Raw genomic sequence first — 7,602 nt, 5'->3', positions numbered from 1 at the left:
TATATATATATATATTTCTTTTCATATATATAGAAATTGAGGATTAACAAAAATAATTGGAGGCTTACTTGAAAGCTGAAGAGTAGTAAAAGTGAGCCTCAAGGGACAAGGAGAAGAGGGAAACCGTTTGGTTGGAGGTGACCATGACGGCGACGGAAACGGCGGAGAATAGAATGGATAAGAGCCTGAGGAAGTTTGGGGCAGTCATGAGAATCCTGTGTTTTCCGGTAACTGAGGAGGGTGGTTGTTGGGGTTGGATGGCCATGGAGTAATGACTTTTTGGGTTAGCCATGGGTTCTTTAGCGGTAGGAAAGTGGATAGGAAGTTGAATGTGTATCTATTCACACACTCAGTTTTATGTATGCTCTGGCTTCTTCTTCCACAAATTATTCATACATAAAACGAAAAATCATATGTTGCCTACATGAATAACATATGTTGCATTATATATCACCTCATCAATACTAAAAAGAGTTTCACATTATATATAGTAGCATATAAAACAGTTCAATGTTCAAATGCATATATATGTTAATAACTAATGATAATGATTATAATAAATTTTAGTACAAATATTATTGAGAAGAAGTAGAAGAAGGTGTAACAGTAGAAGAAAATAAAATGTTTTAATTTAGGAATATAATTATTACAAGTTTTGAGAGTAGAGAGTAGTGTACCTGCTCCTTTAGCGGCAGCAGTTTGAATAAGGGTGAGTCCTACCATAAGAGTGTAAGCACCCTTCCAGCTAAGGACGCTTCAGCTTCATGTGCCTCCAACAAGTTGAGATCACTTGCATTCACGTAATGATGCTCAACCGCTTCAGATGCCTTGCTTGACAGAACAACAAGAATGCATAAAAGAATCAGCATTTTAAGAGAATGTTAATAAATAACCATAAGGACTTAAAGGTTGAAAGGATCATTATTTGACTGAAAAGCGCATGCATGTTTTCTTATACCAAATTAATTTACCATTAATCTCCATGGATTTTGAGACCCTACAAGCTCATTCCACTTTCACAGACACAAAATCTATTCCTAATTTCTCCTGAATAATGATGACAGAAAGCCAGAAATAGGCAAAACAGCAAACAGGTAGAATGCATGCAACAAACTCTTTCAACAGAGTCCATTTCAAAATGTACCCAATCTGATTCAATTCAATGCTCAACAAATCCACTCCTTCAAACTGTTAACCAATTCAAACAAAATCTCTAATTTAGTATATTTTCATAGGGTCATGTGTAATCTCAAGAGAGTTAAGTGTAATTTATCCTTTATTCAATCATTAATCAACGTTATATAATACAAGTGTAGTAACTAGTAACTAAAGTGAAAGCTTACCTTGCAACCTCAGCACGTCTTTTTGCTTGCTCAGCAATCTCTGAAAGTTCCCTGTAGCTATACTTGTCATTGAAAAGATTGGTTGTTTCTGGTGGCTGAAGACCATGAAGATTTCTCTGTGCAACAGCCCATTGTGCCTCTATCTCTCTTCTTTGCCATAGTCTTTCTTTGTGGTGAATGCAGGGCTTGTTTGGGTGAGCTTTTGAGAAAAAATCTTTTTTCGAGTTATCTTTTTTTAAAAGATCTTATAGAAAAGTAAAAGTAATTTTATGTTTGGATATCTCACGTAAAAAGGTCTTTTTATCTATCAATTATGTTTGGGTATAAAAATATAAAAGTACTTTTTTGTTTATTTATTACACGAAAAACATCTTTTTTTTAAGGAAAAAAGATCTTTTAAAAAAAGATGTAAATTACAGCTTCTCAAAAAAGATCTTTTTTTTATTTTACTAGTGCTTTTACTTTTACTACTAGAAATTTGCCAAACACGTTAAAAAATAAAAAAAAGATCTTTTTTCATTGAAAAAGATCTTTTTTTAACAAAATAATGGCGCCCAAACATGCACGCAGTCTATTTTAATTGAACAAGTTTAGTTAAGAATATTGAGGTTTATGGATCAATTAAGATCAACCATGTAGATAAAGGGCTGGCTAATAATACTGACTTGTAGGTAAAGGGCTGCCATCATTTCTGCAGGGCTGTGTCTCAGAGACCTTACACCAAACTTGTCCTGTGTTAGGTATCTAAGAAAAGTGGGAAACCACACCTTAAAAGCTAGCTGTTAAGGGGGAAGAACCACTCTCCTTATATACAACATCAAGCATCCCATACTACTCGATGTGGGACTTTGAGCACCCATAATACCCAAGTCCCTAACAATACACCGGCCCTGGAGAGCCGACGTCCACGGCGGCTTCACTCTATCAACACTGACCCAACGGTAGCCACTTTGCTACGGTCTATCAGTATTCGGTATTCACCTTAATCCAGCCTATAGGTAGCCCTTTCCATGGTGCCGACAACCAGGCTCTGATACCATTGTTAGGTATCTAAGGAAAGTGGAAAACCACACCTTAAAAGCAAGCTGTTAAGGGAGAAGAACCACTCTCCTTATATATAACATCAAGCATCCCATACTACTCGATGTGGGACTTTGAGCACCCATAATACCCAAGTCCCTAACATCCTGCAACAACAGAAAGTTAGTGTTCATAACTGTCACAATTTTCACTAGTAGGTGATATCATGTTAACTTTTCATAGATGAATTTAATGTATAAATTTATAATAGAGCTCACCACTGCTAGTATTGTTGTAAGTTGCAGTCCATTTTGTTTTAGTACCAAAACAAAATGGATGATGCTACCATCAGTATTATTATTTTACCAGGAGATTTTATTGGTAACTATTTTAAACATTTGACATAAGACAAGATGCATACTCAAATATATATTATCCTTACTAGGAAACACTCCAGCAAATCCATCAGCTTTCTCAATCAACTCATCAACTGGAAGAGCTGAAACTGCAGCATCCTTGCTTTGACCAAGCAATGAGGATGAAGGTACATGTTTGTTCCCATGCCAAGCCTTCTTCCAGTTTCCTTGGCAATAGCAAGCTGATCACCTAGAGAAAAAGAAACCCAAAAGAAATTTCTAAGCAACATGATTTGAGTTAATGGTATGAACAAAAAAGAAAAATAACACCACAAATCTTACCAGTAATCATTTTTACATTAACACCAAGGTTCAGGGCTCTTGTGATAGTTTCAGCGCTATCATGCCTGGGAGGATCAAATAGTGGTAGCAGTGCAACAAATTGCCATGGTGCACCAGGAGCATCTTTTGATTTCTCAGGTACTTCCTGTTATATAAAGATATTCAAGCAGCAATTATGAATAAAAACTCATTCAACCAAGTTGTAAACTATAAATGTTAATATCCTTTATTTTGTCAAACCTGTCTAGCAACCCCCAAAGATCGGAGCCCACGCTCAGCAATCTTAACAATAGTTGCATAGCCTTCCTCCTCACATCCTCTTTGCAGTTGCAGAGGTTCAATATCTAAACCGGGAGAAAAGAATATTGTTAAGTCCCCTGCACAAAAATAATCAGCTGGTGCCAATAATAGAATATTTTTACCTGCTAAGGAGCACCTTTGCTGGATCTATGCCAATTTTCATCAAATTCAATGTAAGTTAGAGCAGTCCTCTTGTCTCTAGGATTGAAAGGGAAAAAATGGACCTCCCTGATTCCAGCTCTTGCCTGCAAAATTTACATTAAGATTTAGAAATTCTTACCTTTAAATTCAACATATATTTTTTCTCTTTTAATTTCTTATATTGAAAAATCAATTTGGGAATATATTTACCTCCTTTGGATCAGCAAGTATACCAACAATTGCGGCATCTATAGCATCTTGATTCTCAGTCCTATATGGAAGACCAAGTTAACATGGACACTAATCTTCAATCGCTGAGACACTGTGAATCAATAAAAACCTAAACCCCAAAAAATTCAACCAAAATGAAACTAGTCAATGCATTCAGGAACCTTGATTTCACAAACAAGTTTATAAGAACACAAAATAAAGAACTGTAACCGTTACAAGTTCTTATCATAGAATAGGAAATAGAATTAGAGTTAGCGATGGAACATAGGATAATATAATTAGAGTTAGCGATGGAATTGAATGAAAGAAAACAGCGATGAAAGAGAAAGGAGATTAGGGTTACCTACACAGCTGAGGCAAGATCGAAGAGAGAAACGCAGCAACACACGGAGAAGAGCAAGCACCAGTGACGAGATCGAAGAGAGAAACACACATTAGGGTTCGAAAGGGAGCGACGCGAGCAAGGCTGACGGAAGGGGTGCGACGGAGAATAACCGGGAACGGGTACGATAGAGCCTCGGTGCGATGGAAGTTCAGTGCAATAGAGGTTCGGTGCGACGGCGGTGCAAGGCTGATAGCGCGGCGAAGGAGCATTTAGAGGGGATGATTGTGGAGGAGCGGAAGTGTGGTTTGAAATGAAGAGGAGAATGTGATCCTAAATCTTTATTTTAATATTTCCGACGGAATATTTTAAATTATAGACAGATTTTCTGTCTATAATAATTTAATAAAATGCAGTGTATTTGTTCATTTAATTACAAATGGATTTTCCGTTGGTAACTATATCCCACGAAAAAAATGAATTTTTCCGACAGAATTATCGACGAATTTTTTTTCCTGTCTGTAATTTATGCTAATTCATTTTTCTTCGTTTCCGACAAAAAATCCCTCGTAAAATCTATCTGTATTTTTGTGGGATAAAATCTTTCGGAAATATCCCTCTATAATAACTAGTTTTTTAGTAGTGACAATGCTAATACAAACTAGAATTTTTGCACTAAAAGGCCTCTTCAAACCCACATATTCAACACATTATTAAAAAATAAGCACATACCTTGCATTAAATCAAGCAAACATTCCAATTTGTCTTGGTATAAATTCACTCAGTCCTAAGAATACATAAGTCAAGCACTTTAATCAGACAAACAGAAAGACATAAGCACGCAAGAGAGTTAGAGCTCATTTGATTTCCATTTATAAGCTATAACATATACTATGATAAAATCTTTACAAATAAATTCTTCAGGAACATAAAGCTTTCAACAAAAGAAACATAAACCAAATAAGCTCTTTTACAAAATTAGCATAAACTCACAAGCTCTAATTAATAAGATGATCACATGGGTGAAACCCGCGACACTTCAAATTCACTGTAGATAACAAAAAAATAAAAAAGTGCATAAAAGATATCATCGTAGTCCAATTTGCTTCATACCAAAGAATAAAATGTAACAAGCATGACTTTGACATTAACTTGGAAACGGTCTCAAGAAACATGCCAGGACGTACTGGATGCGACTTCCTTCCTGTCGCACTCACCTGATTATAATGAAAGTTATACATGTTATGTTGCTATAATTTGCATTCATGCATAAAACTTAGGGTGAGTATGTTAACAGAAACAAGATGGGGGAGAATGTTTCATAGATGATATTTGTGTATAAAATTTTAAATAAGTTCTCACGCAGGAAAAGAGAGATGATTTATTTTCCTAAAGAATTTGCTAAAAATTCCCCCTAACAACTAAATGACAGAAGAAAAGGAGCACATTGATATGCTACGTATAATATATTTATTGCCTAAAATTTGCATAACACAGTGTGTTCTCCTCATCTTAGGCTTTTCTACCCCATTTTAAATTTTTACTTCTTACTACTCACACTTAACATACTCCAGTTAAGTAACACATTTGCCGATTCAACATACCCTTTCAGCATTTCCTTCATCATCATTACCAGCATTGTCAACACCTTCATCTTTTCCTTGCATTACATTTCTTATCATGCCAAGCACAGTATCTCCGGGTTTCAAAGCCACCAGTTTGGCTAAGAAGTTCACCTGCACCGACAAAAGTTCTAAAAATGCATATATTAAGTCTTTTTTATAACAATGACAAACAAAATGTAGTACACTTTTAGGTTTCTGTATATATGAAGTAAGACAAAAGCAGAGTATTTTAAATAATATTGCCCTTAAAATGAGCACCATGTTAAAATCAAAACAGGGAAACTACATATAAAGCACACCTCTGGCTCAGGAAGAGTATATAATCCGAAGGGCTGACCGGTGGAATAGAGTTGGCACCGGCGGGACAGTAGCCGCGGGACAGAGGCAGGAGGCGAGACCGGTGACGGTGGTTTCGAAGCTCAAACGGTGGCTGCAAGATGGAGGGAAAGAAAGTTTCGATGGCGACTTCGAAGCTCGAAGTTCCGACGGCGGCGGTAGCAGGCCGGTGGCTGGACGGAACTCAGGGAGTGAGGGAGGAGCTCGATGACGATGAGGAAGGAGCAGCTCAAGGTCAAGGGTGATAGGGGGAGTGCTGCGCGTTTTGCCGTTTTGGAGTGAGGGTTGGGTAATGGTTAGGGTTCAATCCAAGCGGCGCTGTTTTTGGCTTTTTGCAAAAATTTAGAAAACCAGCCGGGTTCCGTTCGGTTTGACTGACCGGTTCGACGGTCTAATATCGATTTTTCAAAATGTCGGTTTTAACATCTGTCCGAGTCATTTTTTCTATCGGCTTGCGATTTGACCGGTTTGACTGGTCAATTTGAACCGGTTTTCAGAAGCTCGGTGGATTGTATTCATGAATTTTTTTTATTTCTTTGAGTAATTGTATTCATGAGTTATGTAGTGTCTTTATCGTCTATATATCACTTCTTTTTCCTTCAACAATTTACATTTTTTTTTAATATCATTTAGTTGAAATAATATTACTAAAAATACATATTGTCATGATTCATAAAAAATAAAATTAGAAAATTGAATATCGTTTTTAATTATCAAAATATTAATAATATTTACTATATAAATCAGCATTTACTTTACACATTTTTTTTTATCTCTTCTAACATAATTTCATGTCTTTTTCTCTTTCTCTTTCTTCCTCTCTATTCTTGCTAATTTTTTGCACAACTAAAATTTGGAGGTGATTGTATAATTGTATCCATTAATTTTTTTATTTCTATGTATAATTGTATTCATAAGTTATACAGTGTCTTTGTCATCTATATATCACTTTTTTTTCAACAATTTACTTTTTTTAATATAATTTATTTGTAATAATATTGTTAAAAATACATGTTATCATGATTCATGAAAAATAAAATTAGAAAATTGAATATATTTTTAATTATCAAAATATTAGTAATATCCATACTTATATTTTATCTAAGGATCCCGCTAGGGAGACAATGGACTATTTGTACAATGTGTACAATGGGCTATTGAGTTACAAAATGAACATCCCCATACTATCTAGAATAACCATCCGAGTACTAGGGATAATAAACATCTTCTCCTATGAAGCACGGACACTTCTCTGAGTTATGGTGTCCGCGCGTCGGACACATTTCGAACACGACACTCACCGACACTCGTCCGACACGCGTGTCTGCTGTGTCCAACCGTGTCTTAATAAAAAATAAAAAATTCTTCTCCGGACATGCCTGGACACACCTAAATACCATCACGTGTCCGCGTGTCCAGTCTTGTTCTTAACATATATTCTTAAAATAAATTTAGATATAGTATATATTATTATTTATTAAAACAAAAAATATTTTAAATACTTGATATAATTAAAATAAGACATTAAAAATTTTAATTTATATTTTAATATTAATAAAATATCAAAATATCATTACAATTTATCT

At 35.4% G+C, this 7,602-nt stretch overlaps 1 pseudogene; it reads right to left on the bottom strand.

The window, feature by feature from the left end:
* LOC107630546 overlaps positions 1-6,540 on the bottom strand; it is an 8,214-nt pseudogene extending 1,674 nt beyond the window's left edge.

Source organism: Arachis ipaensis, chromosome B03 (assembly GCF_000816755.2).
Source record: "Arachis ipaensis cultivar K30076 chromosome B03, Araip1.1, whole genome shotgun sequence".
NCBI lineage: Eukaryota > Viridiplantae > Streptophyta > Magnoliopsida > Fabales > Fabaceae > Arachis > Arachis ipaensis.
Note: the sequence above shows the minus strand (reverse complement) of the source record. Positions and strands in the feature narration are given on the sequence as shown.